Raw genomic sequence first — 15,674 nt, 5'->3', positions numbered from 1 at the left:
CCGACCCCGATCATGTTCTTTGGGGTCTCGGCTACCCCCGGCAGCCGAGACCCCAAAGATCTTCCGGGTGCCGGGCGGCGGGCGTACTGCGCGTGCGCCCGCCATTTTTTCCCGGAAAAAAGATGGCGGCGCCCATGGGGATGCACGAGGAGCACCGGGGGAGGTAGGCAAGTATCGGGGGGCTATTGGGGGCCATCAGGGACCCTATTTCTCTGTCCTCCGATGTGCGATCACATCGGAGGACAGAGAAATTAAACGGCACATCGCGTTTTTTTTTTGTTGCGACCGCCGGTAAACGGTTAATTACCGGCGATCGCAACTCGGGGGTCGGTAAAAAAACCCCAAATCATGTTCTCTGGGGTCTCGGCTACCCTCGGCAACCGAGACCCCAGAGAAAATCCGACTCTGGGGGGCGCTATTCACTTTTTCCACAGCGCCGTTAATTAACGGCGCTGTGGTTTAAGTACCCTTAGCGGCCGCCGTTAAAAGGCGTATCGGCGGTCGTTAAGGGGTTAAAAGTCCATCACCGTAGGTACAATCATTCATCACTTCATAGGGCCAGAAAACATCAATATATACGGAGTTGCGTGGATTGTTTACTTTTTCATTAGCCAATCAGCAAATGCATCTATCATCACCATAGAAACATAAGTCCAATCAGAGAGTAACCCATGTATTATCTCATAAAGAAGTGCGGGCCAATCCACATCCTCCCAGCAGCGGCGCCTAAAATAAACCCTGCCTATCAACAATCACTTATAAACAAGTGGCTCACCATCCAGCCACTCACGTATCCCCATACATGTAAAGAATCCCACGTCATGCCCCTGCACGGCTGCTCGCTTACCACCCATAGCCATGATGACGCTGCCCAAGAGTGCGCACGCGCACATCAAGCCGGGAGAGCGCACCATATGACGTGGTGAACCCAGCCGGCAAGAGCGCCCGCCCCACAACATGTGACAGCGTCACATGACCAGAACTGTAACCTAGGAGATGTAAATAAAAACACACTCCAAGCCGCTTCATCCAAAGCAGCCTCATGGAGCTCATCGCCCGGGTCAAATAACGCTGTAGAGGTGCACACGCGTATCATCAGCACTCAGAGTACGCCATCAAACGGCCGTAAACTTAACTGGCCGGAGCGCCCGCCCACACATCAGTAGCGGCGCCCTAAACCCAGGAACACAGAGAATGATAATATTGCCCTAAGTGACTAGTGAAATAGATAATTTAATAACCGCACGATCAGATGTTACATTATGAGGATATAGGGCCACCAATCACACAACCAAACGTGTATATCAATATAATAGCACAATGGGGCAAAAAAATGGGGCAAAAAAGAGACAGGAGACGGATCCCCAGTCACACATCTTCTTCCATAGAGGATATTACATTATGAGGATATAGGGCCACTAGTCACGCAACCATAAGTGTATATCAATATGTAATAACACAATGGGGCAAAAGAGGTAGACAGGAGGTAGACAGGAGGCGGATCCCCAGTTACACATCTTCCTCCATAGATCCAGTCCCCATTCATCCGTATATATATAGAGCAACCTATAAAATAAGTAAAGGTACATTATATACAACTAAAAACACGGAATGGACCATAAAAACAATACTGATGCGAATAGCTCGGATCCTAACACCAAATGAAATTATCTTGTACAGGTCTGTAGATTAAAATCCAAATTGAGACCCCTCGGTTGTAGGGATCCCAACATGTAAATCCACTTTAGTTCCTTCTTTTTCAACAATTGTAGCCTATCCCCACCCCTCCTGAGGATAGGGACACTATCAATGACCCTGAATCGAAGCTGATTAACAGAGTGCTTGTGTTCAAAAAAATGCTTTGGTACAGGTAGCTCTGTAAGCCCTGTTCTCACTGTACTCTTGTGCTTACTTATGCGTGCCCTAACCTCCATGGTAGTCTCACCCACATAGGTGAGACCACAAGGGCACACAATCATATACACAACCCAACTCGAGCTACATGTATACCTCTCCCTGAGGAAAATCTTTTTGCCAGTATGAGGATGGCAAAAAAATTCCCCCTTCAGCATGTTGTTACAGCACGCACAGCCCAAGCATGGAAAATTCCCATACCTGACCGTGCTCAGAGTCTTCTGTATAGAAATTTTAGATGTTCCAACATCCGAGCGTACTAACCTATCCCTCAGGTTTCGTCCTCTTCTGAAGGACATCAATGGATATGTCCCAAAACTAGGGACCGACGGGAGACCTTGTTGCAAAAGAGACCAATGTTTCCTAATCACTCTACCAATTTGGTTACTAGCTGGATTGTATGTCGTCACAAAGGGAATACGGTCACAGGTCCATTTGGCACGGGTCTTATTGTGAATACTATCACGGGAGCAGTTCAACGTCTTCTCCTTAAATCTCACCACATCCCTCACAGGATACCCCCTCGTCAAAAATTTAGAACACATCTCATCCAACCATTGATCCACTTTGTCCTCATCAGACACTTTCCTCCGAACTCTCAACAGTTGGCTCCACGGTAGAGAATTCACCATTCTCCTTGGATGGTTACTGCCAAACAATAACAGACTGTTCCTATCAGTCTCCTTAACAAAAATGTCAGTTCCCAACTTATCACCATCCTTATAGACCAGAGTATCAAGGAACTGTATTTGTGTTGTTGAGTACGTTAAAGTAAACTGTAACTCGGCATGTATCTGATTCAAATACCCCTGAAATTCATGTAACTCCTCCAAACTCCCTTCCCAGATAACAAAAATGTCATCAATATAGCGCCACCAAGCTCTGACGTGGCGCCAGAGGATGGAATTGTACATGTACCTGTCCTCGAGTACCGCCATGTTGATGTTGGCATAGGTAGGGGCCACATTGGACCCCATGGCGGTACCCCTCAACTGCAGAAAGAACTCGTCCCCAAAGAGAAAAAAATTCCTCCTGAGGACGAACTCTAGCAGTGTGAGGACAAGTCGTGCAGAGTGTCATCTACATGGCGGTACTCGAGGACAGGTATGTGTACAATTCCATCCTCTGGCGCCACGTCAGAGCTTGGTGGCGCTATATTGATGAACTGTCTTCACTATCTGACCTCTTACACCCAAATCCTTACTAAGGCCTCCTTCACATGTCTTGATATTTCCGATACTGGAAAAATCCAGTACCCATGTTTTCCATGTCTGTGCATACGTGTGTGTCATTTGTGTGCCATCCGTGTGTACATGTGTGTCGTCTGTATGTGTGCGTTGTCTGTGTGCCTTCCATGTGCACCATCCGTCTGAGACGTACCAGAATAGAATGCAGAATAGAAATGACAGATGATTAGGTGTTAAAGATGTTCAAAGATGGATTGATAGATGATAGACAGACATATAGATAAATAGATAGATACAAGGCATAACTACCACGGTCGAGGTGTTTGCCACTGTGATCAGGCCCTTTGGATGAGAGGCCGCCGACGCGAGCAAATACATCAGCTGGATGTGTGTCCTCGGATGCACATTCAGCTGAAGTGTATTGCAGTGCACAGACCCATCGGGTCCATGCTCTGCAATACATGCTGCTGGCCAATCAGAGGCCAGCAACTGACGTCAGCATGCATGTGATCGGAGGTGCATGACAGTGACATTATGGTCTCCCGCTGCTTGCACGCTGAAGTCAGCTGCCAGCTTGAGAAGATGATACCGTGCAACAGGGAGCGGAGGGAAGGTATTTTTTTTTTTTTTAAATCAGTGAGTACACCGTAGCTATATTAGTACATGGATGACTAGGACTTTGCTATATACTACATGGATGACTTTGGGCTGTGCATTATACTACATGGATGACTATGGTCTGTGCATTTTACCACATAGGTGACTATGGGCTGTGCATTATACTACATGGATGACTATGGGCTGTGCATTATACTACATGGATGACTATGGGCTGTGCATTACACTACATGGATGACTATGGGATGTGCATTATGCTGCATGGTATATAAGCAAAGCATAATAAATAAATAAATATGAATATTAATACCCAAATGGAATGGTGCCAAGAATCTTCATGTACAAAAATTGTTCATAATTTATCCTGTATTTTCTGGCTGACAAAATGTTTTTTTTTTTTAATTAAGTTCTTGTTAAACCAGAACAGCAGTCCTTTAAGTCATTGAAAGGATGGCGATTTGGAAGTGCAATAAGTAGCCTAAAACAACAAAGTAAGGGTTTTTTACAAATTCAAAACAAAAGCTGATCTGCTGTATGGCAGATGAGAAATCTGTTTTAGGATTTATGAAGGCTGTGAATTTTTTTTTTGCATGAACATTCATTGACACAAATAGCTAAAACCTAATCAATAATGCAAAGTCTATTTTCATAATAAAAACCATAGAGCAGGCATGTCAAATTCTTTTTCAAAGAGGGCCACATCAGTATTATGGTTGACTTCAAAAGGCCACTTGTAATTGTAAGGGCTCATGCAGACAACCGTGCAACACGGATCGAGCATGGACTGCAATGCCCAGACTGGCCATGAGCTATAAGAGAGCTGTTTCTGGGTAGTAGAGCTATAAGACTGATGTTACTGGTTAGTAGGGCTATAAGACAGCTGTCCCTGTGTAGTAGGGCTAAAGAGCTATTCCTAGGTATGTAGTAGGGCAAAGAGCACTTCCCCTGGGTAGTAGGGTTAAGAGCACTGCCCCGGGGTAATAGGACTAAAGGGGCTGTCCCTGGATAACAGGGCTAAGAGAGCTGTTCCTGGGTAATAGGGCTAAGAGAGCTGTGCCTGGGTAATAGGGCTAAGAGAGCTGTTCCTGGGTAATAGGGCTAAGAGAGCTGTTCCTCAGTTGTAGGGCTAAGAGAGTTGTCCCTGGGAAGTGGACTAAGAAAGCTGTCCCTGAGGAGTAGGGCTAAGAAATCTGTCCCTGGGTAGTAGGGCTAAGAGAGATGCCCCAAGGTAGTAGGGCTGAGAGCTGTTCCTGGTTACTATAGCTAAAACAGCTGTTCCTGGGTAGTAGGGCTAAGAGAACTGTCCCTGGGTAGTAGGGCTAAGAGCTGTCCCTGGGTAGTAGTACTAAGAGTGCTGTACCCGGGTAGTAGAGCTAAGAGAGATTTCCCTAGGTAGTAGGGCTAAGAGAGCTGTTCCTGGGCAGTAAGGCTAAGAGCACTGTCTCTGAGTGGTAGGCTCATAGAGCTCTCCCTGGGTGGTAAGGTTAAGATAACTGTCCCTGGGTAGTAGGGCTAAGAGAGCTGTCCGTGGGTAGTAGGGCTAAGAGCTGTTCCTGGATTGCAGTGCTAAGAGAGCTGTTCCTGGGCAGCAGTGCTAAGAGAGCTGTTCCTGAGTAGCAGGGCTAAGAGAGCTGTCCCTGTGTAGTAGGGCTAAGAGAGCTGTTCCTGGGTAGCAGGGTTAAGAGAGCTGTCCCTGTGTAGTAGGCCTAAGAGAGCACACCTCAGAGTCGAAGATGGATTGCTCCCTATGCTGGCTGTGTCTGCTCTGATTCAAAAATGGAATCACACAAAAGTGCAGGTTACCTGCATTCTTTGTGATCGCTTTTGTGCTGGATGACAGAGTTCAATATTTGTGCTGTTTGACTTCATTCACTGTTTGCGCTGGCTGACTGCATTCACTATTTATGCTTTTTGTGCTAATTGATTGTTTTCACTGTGTTCACTTTTTGTGCTGGTCGACTGTGTTTACTGTTTGTGCTGGCTGACTGCATTTACGGAGTTCCCTGTTTGTGCTGGATAGCTGTGTTAACTTTTTGTGCTGGCTGAGTTCTCTGACTTTCAATGTTTGTGCTGGCTGACTGTGCTCTAGACCTTTACTTTTAGTGCAGGCTGACTGCGATAACTGTGTTCACCGTTTGTGCAGGCTGACTGTAATATCACTGAGTTCACCATATGTGCAGGCTGACTGCGATCACGGCATTCAACGTTTGTGCAGGCTGACTGTAATCACTGAGTTCACCATATGCTCAGGCTGACTGTAATCACTGAGTTCACCATATGTGCAGGCTGACTGTAATCACTGAGTTCACCATATGTGCAAGCTGACTGCGATCACGGCATTCACCGTTTGTGCAGGCTGACTGTAATCACTGAGTTCACCATATGTGCAGGCTGACTGTGTTCACGGTGTGCACTGTTCATTCTGACAAAGATCTCACCTGTTCCATGTGCTGGTGCTGCCCCCTCTTTTTACTACTCACTGCATCTGCTCAGATTCAAAGATCACATCAGCTTCCTGTCCGGCTTTGCCCTCCCTGCTAGGCACTGGCTGTGTCTACGTAGAGCGCAGCCAGTACAAGGTGGTGCCAGCACAGTGAGTGTCTGCCATCTTAGATTTTGAGCTCCACGCTTCAACACTGCTCCGACCAGCTCCCCACTTTCTCCATTCTGAGAGCTGGTCAGAGCAGTGTTCAAGTGTGTCCTGACCTAGCCGGCCGCATAGAATGACATGCGGGCCTTGAGTTTGACACCTATGTCCGTAGGATGTACATGAATATAAACAGGAACAGCCCTGAAATGCATATGAAACGTGTTTTGAGCAATTGCTTACAATAGTTAAAAGTCTCTTTTTTTCTAATTTGGTTTCCAAACAAAAATGTGTTTTATATATAGATTCTAGTTGACAAAAGATGGAACAATAATCTGGATAAGTTTCAAAATTGGAAAATACATTAAACTCGTATGATTTAACAAGTTTGACCACTTGCAGAAACAGATGTGCTCAGTAATGTTTTCCATAAAAATAAATTTATTTAGGTCACGTTGCTGTGTGGTTTGCGCTGTTTATAGTAACAATGTTTATATGTTTCAGAAAACTAAAACAATTCCATCAACGTTACTGTCCGATCTTCAGTCATTCATCATTTATACATTATGGCATCTTAAGTGTAGTTTTTCCTTTGGTGAACCCACCATAATACAGTGGCATGTAAATACAAAGGAAATGTGTCATCTTTAACTTTAGGCTTTTAGAGATCATTTCATCTTCATCTTGCTTAACTGTTCCCAATGACAGTGATTTTGACCAGGGGTGCCCAAACTTTTACATGCCAATGTATGTTCATCAAAGCCTTGATGCTTTTGGAGACCCCCAAGGTCTACAGGTCCTTCTCAAAAAATTAGCATATAGTGTAAAATTTCATTATTTACCATAATGTAATGATTACAATTAAACTTTCATATATTATAGATTCATTATCCACCAACTGAAATTTGTCAGGTCTTTTATTGTTTTAATACTGATGATTTTGGCATACAACTCCTGATAACCCAAAAAACCTGTCTCAATAAATTAGCATATTTCACCCGTCCAATCAAATAAAAGTGTTTTTTAATAACAAAAAAAAACCCCATCAAATAATAATGTTCAGTTATGCACTCAATACTTGGTCGGGAATCCTTTGGCAGAAATGACTGCTTCAATGCGGCGTGGCATGGAGGCAATCAGCCTGTGACACTGCTGAGATGTTATGGAGGCCCAGGATGCTTCAATAGCGGCCTTAAGCTCATCCAGAGTGTTGGGTCTTGCGTCTCTCAACTTTCTCTTCACAATATCCCACAGATTCTCTATGGGGTTCAGGTCAGGAGAGTTGGCAGGCCAATTGAGCACAGTAATACCATGGTCAGTAAACCATTTACCAGTGGTTTTGGCACTGTGAGCAGGTGCCAGGTCGTGCTGAAAAATGAAATCTTCATCTCCATAAAGCATTTCAGCATTTCCCCAGGTCAAGCCACTTTTGAACCATAAACAGCGGCAGAAGCGCCTGACCTGGGCTACAGAGAAGCAGCACTGGACTGTTGCTAAGTGGTCCCAAGTACTTTTTTCTGATGAAAGCAAATTTTGCATGTCATTCGGAAATCAAGGTGCCAGAGTCTGGAGGAAGACTGGGGAGAAGGAAATGCCAAAATGCCTGAAGTCCAGTGTCAAGTACCCACAGTCAGTGATGGTGTGGGGTGCCATGTCAGCTGCTGGTGTTGGTCCACTGTGTTTCATCAAGGGCAGGGTCAATGCAGCTAGCTATCAGGAGATTTTGGAGCACTTCATGCTTCCTGGCACCTGCTCACAGTGCCAAAACCACTGGTAAATGGTTTACTGACCATGGTATTACTGTGCTCAATTGGCCTGCCAACTCTCCTGACCTGAACCCCATAGAGAATCTGTGGGATATTGTGAAGAGAAAGTTGAGAGACGCAAGACCCAACACTCTGGATGAGCTTAAGGCCGCTATTGAAGCATCCTGGGCCTCCATAACATCTCAGCAGTGTCACAGGCTGATTGCCTCCATGCCATGCCGCATTTAAGCAGTCATTTCTGCCAAAGGATTCCCGACCAAGTATTGAGTGCATAACTGAACATTATTATTTGATGGGTTTTTTGTTTGTTATTAAAAAACACTTTTATTTGATTGGACGGGTGAAATATGCTAATTTATTGAGACAGGTTTTTTGGGTTATCAGGAGTTGTATGCCAAAATCATCAGTATTAAAACAATAAAAGACCTGACAAATTTCAGTTGGTGGATAATGAATCTATAATATATGAAAGTTTAATTGTAATCATTACATTATGGTAAATAATGAAATTTAACACTATATGCTAATTTTTTGAGAAGGACCTGTATATTACATGCAGCAGGATGTGGGGGAAAGGGAGGAGGAAGAAGAGGTAGAGGAGAAGCAGCAGCAGCAGGTATAATAGCTGCTTGTGTAATAGAGGAATGATGCTCATATTATGACTTATTAAAAAACACATACGTAATACAAGCATGTGCCTAGGCTGATATACTTACCACTTAGCAACACTGTACTAATTCACCTAATATTAACACTACTTGCTGCTGTGCAGAATATTCTCAACATCATTCATTACTGGTGGGTCTATGGCTGAGAAAAAGAAGTCCATGCAAGCAAAAAATTGTATATGCTTTCCATTAAATTTCATTGTATTGCCATCCATTTATGGTCTGTGGAAATCAGGCAGATTCTGTGGTCATAGACATCAAAGAGCTAAAATGTTATATGAATCTGCTTTATGTGAATTGAATATTTCAATGAAAGTGAGTGTACATAGGAAGAAAATTAAAAAAGAAACATACTAGAAGTTGTTTAACATGAGGTCATACAAGTGAGAAAGCAGAAAACAATTTTACTCTTTATATGCTCATTCTTATGCCATTTTCCACAATTATTTCAAGTCATATTTTAGCTCACACATTACTTTAGGCACCTGGAATAATCAAAAAGAACTATGTTTGGCAGCTTTTCTTTCTCTAAGTACCAAGCTGGCATTCATCAGCTGATAAATTTATTTAATCTAATTCCTTATTTCATTTCACTGAATGTAAGACACCTTGTCACATTCTTTAAGATAACATGTTTTTACATTTTTAATGTTAAAAAAAGTGTGAGGGTGTGTGGACACGGAGCCATTCCATTACGAAAAACAAAAGAAACTGAAAAATCGCTTAAAAATACTGGAAAAATTCATTTGAATCATTTTTATTGTAAAACCACTTTGCTGATCATATGTTCAGTCATTTGAGCAGCACCATTATAGTCAATGGGCCAATCAGCACACATGTCCGAGTCTCGTTTTGTGGGGGGTTCGGACGCAAACCCTGACTGGACCCCTGAATGTGGGCAAGAACGCGCAATATGAAGAGGGGCAACTGTTGCAGTAATGATATTGCTCCGACCTTGGTCACCTCACAGCTGACAGCAGGAGGTCAATAGACTTTTCCTGGGACATAAAAATATGTGACATAGGACTAATCTTTTATCGTTTTGGGGATTTTGGTCTTTGCTGAGTTCCTAAATATTGTGTAACGTTATGAGAAATGAGTTATGATTTGAGGCTGTGACTGTTTTGGCAGCACTGTGACTAGCTCAGTATTTTAGGGGGGATGTAACTTGCGTGGTGGGAAGACTGGTGGCACAATATTGGAGACTTTGGTTCAAGAATGGTTAGTAAGAGGACAGTTTTCCTAAACTGCTGCTAGTCCATCATTATCACAGGGGCCATATGCGGACCTTTTAGACGCCCTTATAGCACTTCCAAATAGAGAGTTTACATACCGTATCTTTCTTATTCCTCTGAAAACATATCCTAAAATAATGTCTTGAATATCTTTGAAAATGTATTGAAGATTCATAAACTACTACTATGTGCATATTATTTTTCTTATACACAGATTAGGCCACTTTTGAAGTGACTTTTGTTATTTTCAACCTACTGTTCAGGTCGCCTTTACCTGGTCTTGAAGTTTCGACCTAGCAACTCTGCTGGAGGAGCAGCACAGGAGCATGCGGGAAAACCCTTAAGGGTAGATTATGTTTTCCTTTGACAATACATTATTTTTCTCTTAATATTCATATTTCCTGTTTCTTCAGTGTGTGCTTGTATAGATACAATGCCACCACAGATCAGCAGGAAGAAAGTCAGCTCCCTTTCAGGACCAGTTGGGAAATGACTTGTGGCAATTTGTCTGTTCACAGTTTATAAACTACATCTGACTTACTGTATGTTCCTGTTTTCCTTTCTGTAAATATAGCCTTGTATTATGCAGCGCAGGATATTTTTTGAGAAAACACAGATGGAAATAGAGCAGCGTTGACAAAGATCTTGAGAAGAATGTATTCAAAACAAATCAAAATCTAGGCAATGCAAGAACTGCTATCTACATAGTAGCATCTATTATGAGGTTAGAGGTTTCAAGGTGGTAAAGTGTGAGATTTGCTCAATGAGGGTATAATGACAGGGAATGTATAATAATCTCAGACTCCTCAGCTAATACACAGCTATCAGCTAAATATTAATATTAAGTAATGCAATTTCCAATAGTCCAATCTACAGTCATATGAAAAAGTTTGGGCACCCCTATTAATCTTAAGCTTAATGTTTTATAAAAATTGTTTTTTTTGCAACAGCTATTTCAGTTTCATATATCTAATAACTGTTGGACACAGTAATGTTTCTGCCTTGAAATGAGGTTTATTGTACTAACAGAAAATGTGTAATCTGCATTCAAACAAAATTTGACAGGTGCATAAGTATGGGCACCCTTATCATTTTCTTGTTTTAAATACTCCTACCTACTTTTTACTGACTTACTAAAGCACTTTTTTGGTTTTGTATCCTCATTGAGCTTTGAACTTCATAGCCAGATGTATGCAATCATGAGAAAAGCTACTTAAAGTGGCCACTTGCAAGTTGTTCTCCTGTTTGAATCTCCTCTGAAGAGTGGCATCATGGGCTCCTCAAAACAACTGTCAAATGTTCTGAAAACAAAGATTATTCAACATAGTTGTTCAGGGGAAGGATACAAAAAGCTGTCTTAGAGGTTTAACCTGTCAATTTCCACTGTGAGGAACATAGTAAGGAAATGGAAGAACACAGGTACAGTTCTTGTTAATGCCAGAAGTGGCAGGTTAAGAAAAACATCAGAAAGGCAGAGAAGAAGAATGGTGAGATCAGTCAAGAACAATCCTCTGGCCACCTCCAGAGAGCTGCAGCATCAACTTGCTGCAGATGGTGTCACTGTGCATCGGTCAACTATACAACGCACTTTGCACAAGGAGAAGCTGTATGGGAGAGTGATGCGAAAGAAGCCGTTTCTGCAAGCATGCCACAAACAGAGTCGGCTGAAGTATGCAAAAGCACATTTGGAGAAGCCAATTTCTTTTTGGAAGAAGGTCCTGTGGACTCATGAAACCAAGATTGAGTTGTTTGGTAATACAAAAAGGCGTTATGCATGGTGGCAAAAAAACAGAGTGCGTTGTATAGTTGACCGATGCACAGTGACACCATCAGCAGCAAGTTGATGCTGCAGCTCTCTGGAGGTGGTCTGAGGATTGTCCTTGACTGATCTCACCATTCTTCTTCTCTGCCTTTCTGATGTTTTTCTTGGCCTGCCACTTCTGGCCTTAACAAGAACTGTACCTGTGTTCTTCCATTTCCTTACTATGTTCCTCACAGTGGAAATTGATAGGTTAAATCTCTGAGACAGCTTTTTGTATCCTTCCCCTGAATAACTATGTTGAATAATCTTTGTTTTCAGATCATTTGACAGTTGTTTTGAGGAGCCCATGATGCCACTCTTCAGAGGAGATTCAAACAGGAGAACAACTTGCAAGTGGCCACTTTAAGTAGCTTTTCTCATGATTGCATACATCTGGCTATGAAGTTCAAAGCTCAATGAGGATACAAAACCAAAAAAGTGCTTTAGTAAGTCAGTAAAAAGTAGGTAGGAGTATTTAAAACAAGAAAATGATAAGGGTGCCCATACTTATGCACCTGTCAATTTTTGTTTCAATGCAGATTGCACATTTTCTGTTAGTACAGTAAACCTCATTTCAAGGCAGAAACATTACTGTGTCCAACAGTTATTAGATATATGAAACTGAAATAGCTGTTGCAAAAAAAACAATTTTTATAAAAGATTAAGCTTAAGATTAATAGGGGTGCCCAAACTTTTTCATATGACTGTATATACAGTACATCAGTAACATATTAAGCATGTAAGGCTGCGAAATGGCTCGTCCATCCAGTTCAGCCTTCTTTCCTGCAATGTTGATCTTCTAGATTCTTCTAGAAAGCAATTGTGTTTCTTATCTTAGTAAAAATTAATTCAAATATGGAAATCAAAATGGATCCCTGGATCAACCACATATGGATGGTAGGTGAGAAAAAAAGGCACACTAGCATAGCACTTGTATGACATATGGATGGTAGGTGAGAAAGACACACATGACCCTTGCCAACTTTTCTGGCTGAGAATCTCAGCTAGTTTATATACGCAGATGTGAGCGAACCCTTAGACAGGTGGCCGTCCGTATCTGGCTCGCTCCATTATAGATTATGGGAGTTCTGAATCATTAAGCAGTAAGCAAAAAACCCATGATTGACTGTAGAGAGCCGTGTGCATGCATCACCTCTTACTCTTCACCAGTTTTTTTACAAGGATTTAAAACATGTTTTTACTTCCAATCCACATAAAATGCTTCAAATACTCCTATCAGTTTTACTAGGAATGTTCAAAATAATGTGAAAAAACAAATCCTGGTCAAAAAAAGCTCAGTGTGAACTTGCCATGAGGCTACATTCCCATATTGAGTATTTGATGAATTTTTAATGTTGCAGAATTTCTGCTACATTTTTTCACCTATTGTGTAAATTAGGGTACCTGCGTTTTTTTCATTGCTTTTACACTAATTTTTATCATGTTACTTTTTAACATTCCAGTTTTTGTCTCTTTGGTGCTTTTCATTCTCCCTGGTATTTGGCTTTGACAAAACTTTACTGATTCAGTTATGTGCGGATTACATGCATGTTTTACTTGCTTGTTTTCTGCATCTAATGCAATTATATGTAGAAAATCTGCATGTTGAAACAAGTCGGTTTACACTGCGTAAAAAAATGCACAGTAGGTATGAGATCACAATAAATTCCATCCACTTTGCTGCAACTGTAAGTCTTTGTTCCACGATAAGGTTTTTGGTGAGTTTTTAATGTTGCAAATTTTCTGCACCCATTAAGTAAGATAGGCTACTTCCATTTTTTCAAAATATGCAGCTTCAAAAACTCACTAAAACTCATAGCAGGAATGTAGCCTAAGACGCTCAGCGTCAAAACCTCACTAAAAACTCATCGTGGGCAGACTGCTTTAGGCTACATTCCCAAAATGAGCTTTTGGTGAGTTTTTGATGTTGCAAATTTTCTGCACCCATTAGGAAAAATAGGCTATTTGTTTTTTTTAAAAAAATATGCACTATAAAAATTTCATCGAAAGCTCATTGTGGGAAAATAGTCTTAGGCTTTTTATTGCTTTTTGTGCAAATTAAAAGCTCCTTATTACTGTACCAGCAAAAGCTATGAGATTTCTGAAATGTTATGCACCCACATTGGATTTTTTTGAATTGGAAAACTGCTGCTTTTTTAAAACTGCATGATGTCAATTCTTTCAGCTTTTTTGCAGCATTTTTTCACCCACAGAAAGCAACGAGCAAGTGTAAAAACGCAGCAAAAACATTGGACCCAGTGCTGCGTTTTTAGTGATGAAAAACATGTACAGCAGGAGTGAAACCCATTTTTGTGATTTTCCCAAGTTTAAACCAAAATGTCTTGGTCTCCTCATCTGAGAATGGCAATTAGGATTAGTAAACTTTAATTAAATTAGTGACGTGTTAAAGTAAACAATGCCTGACTAATTCAATGGCCTGACCAATGTGTGAAATTAATAACCAAGAAAGAAAAAGAAGCATGCATAGGCTCTACAATCATCTTAAAAGTCTGTGTTTATTAGTGTAGGATACATGACAACGAAATGGAGAAATGGAGCCCTTAACGACCGCCGATACTCCTTTTAACGGCACTGTGGAAAAAGTGTATAGCGCCCCCCAGAGTCGGATTTTCTCCGGCGTCTCAGTTGTCGGGGGTAGCCAAGACCCCAGAGAACATGATTCGGGTCTGTTTTTACCGACCCCGGGTTGTGATCGCCGGTATTAACCATTTACCGGCGACCGCAAAAAAAAAAAAAGCGCAATTTGCCATTTAATTTCTATGTCCATTGATGTGATCGCACATCAGAAATAGGGTCCCTGATCCCTCCCCAGTACCTCCCGATGCTGCTTGGCCCTCGTGCTTCCCCTGATGAGCGCCACCATCTTCTTCCGGCACCTGCCGGGGGGTAGCCGAGACCCCAAAGAACATGATTCGGATCAGTTTTTACCGACCCCTGTTTTGCGATCGCCGATATTAACCCCTTTCTGACATCTGACGTACTATCCCGTCGAGGTGGGGTGGGCCCGTATGACCACCGACAGGATAGTACGTCATATGCGATCGGCCGCGCTCACGGGGGAAGCGCGGTCGATCGCGGCCGGGTGTCAGCTGCATATCGCAGCTGACATCCGGCACTATGTGCCAGGAGCGGTCACGGACCGCCCCCGACACATTAACCCCCGGCACACCGCGATCAAACATGATCGCGGTGTACCGGCGGTATAGGGAAGCATCGCGCAGGGAGGGGGCTCCCTGCGGGCTTCCCTGAGACCCCCGCAGCAACGCGATGTGATCGCGTTGCTCCGAGGGTCTCCTACCTCCCTCCTCGTCGCAGGTCCCGGATCCAAGATGGCCGCGGCATCCGGGTCCTGCAGGGAGGGAGGTGGCTTACCGAGTGCCTGCTCAGAGCAGGCGCTGGTAAGCCTGCAGCCCTGCACAGCAGATCGCCGATCTGACAGAGTGCTGTGCACACTGTCAGATCACCGATCTGTAATGTCCCCCCCTGGGACAAAGTAAAAAAGTTAAAAAAAAATGTTTTCCACATGTGTAAAAAAATAAATAAAAAATAAATTCCTAAATAAAGAAAAAAAAAATATTATTCCCATAAATACATTTCTTTATCTAAATAAAAAAAACAAACAATAAAAGTACACATATTTAGTATCGCCGTGTCCGTATCGACCCAACCTATAAAACTGTCCCACTAGTTAACCCCTTCAGTAAACACCGTGAGAAAAAAAAAAAAAAGAGGCAAAAAACAACACTTTATTACCATACCGCCAAACAAAAAGTGGAATAACACGCAAACAAAAAGACTGATATAAATAACCATGGTACCGCTGAAAACGTCATCTTGTCCCGCAAAAAACGAGCCACCATAGAGCATCATCAGCAAA

This window comes from Ranitomeya variabilis, chromosome 2 (assembly GCF_051348905.1).
Source record: "Ranitomeya variabilis isolate aRanVar5 chromosome 2, aRanVar5.hap1, whole genome shotgun sequence".
Classification (NCBI taxonomy): domain Eukaryota; kingdom Metazoa; phylum Chordata; class Amphibia; order Anura; family Dendrobatidae; genus Ranitomeya; species Ranitomeya variabilis.
The sequence above is the reverse complement of the archived record's forward strand: the minus strand, read 5'-3'. Positions refer to the sequence as shown.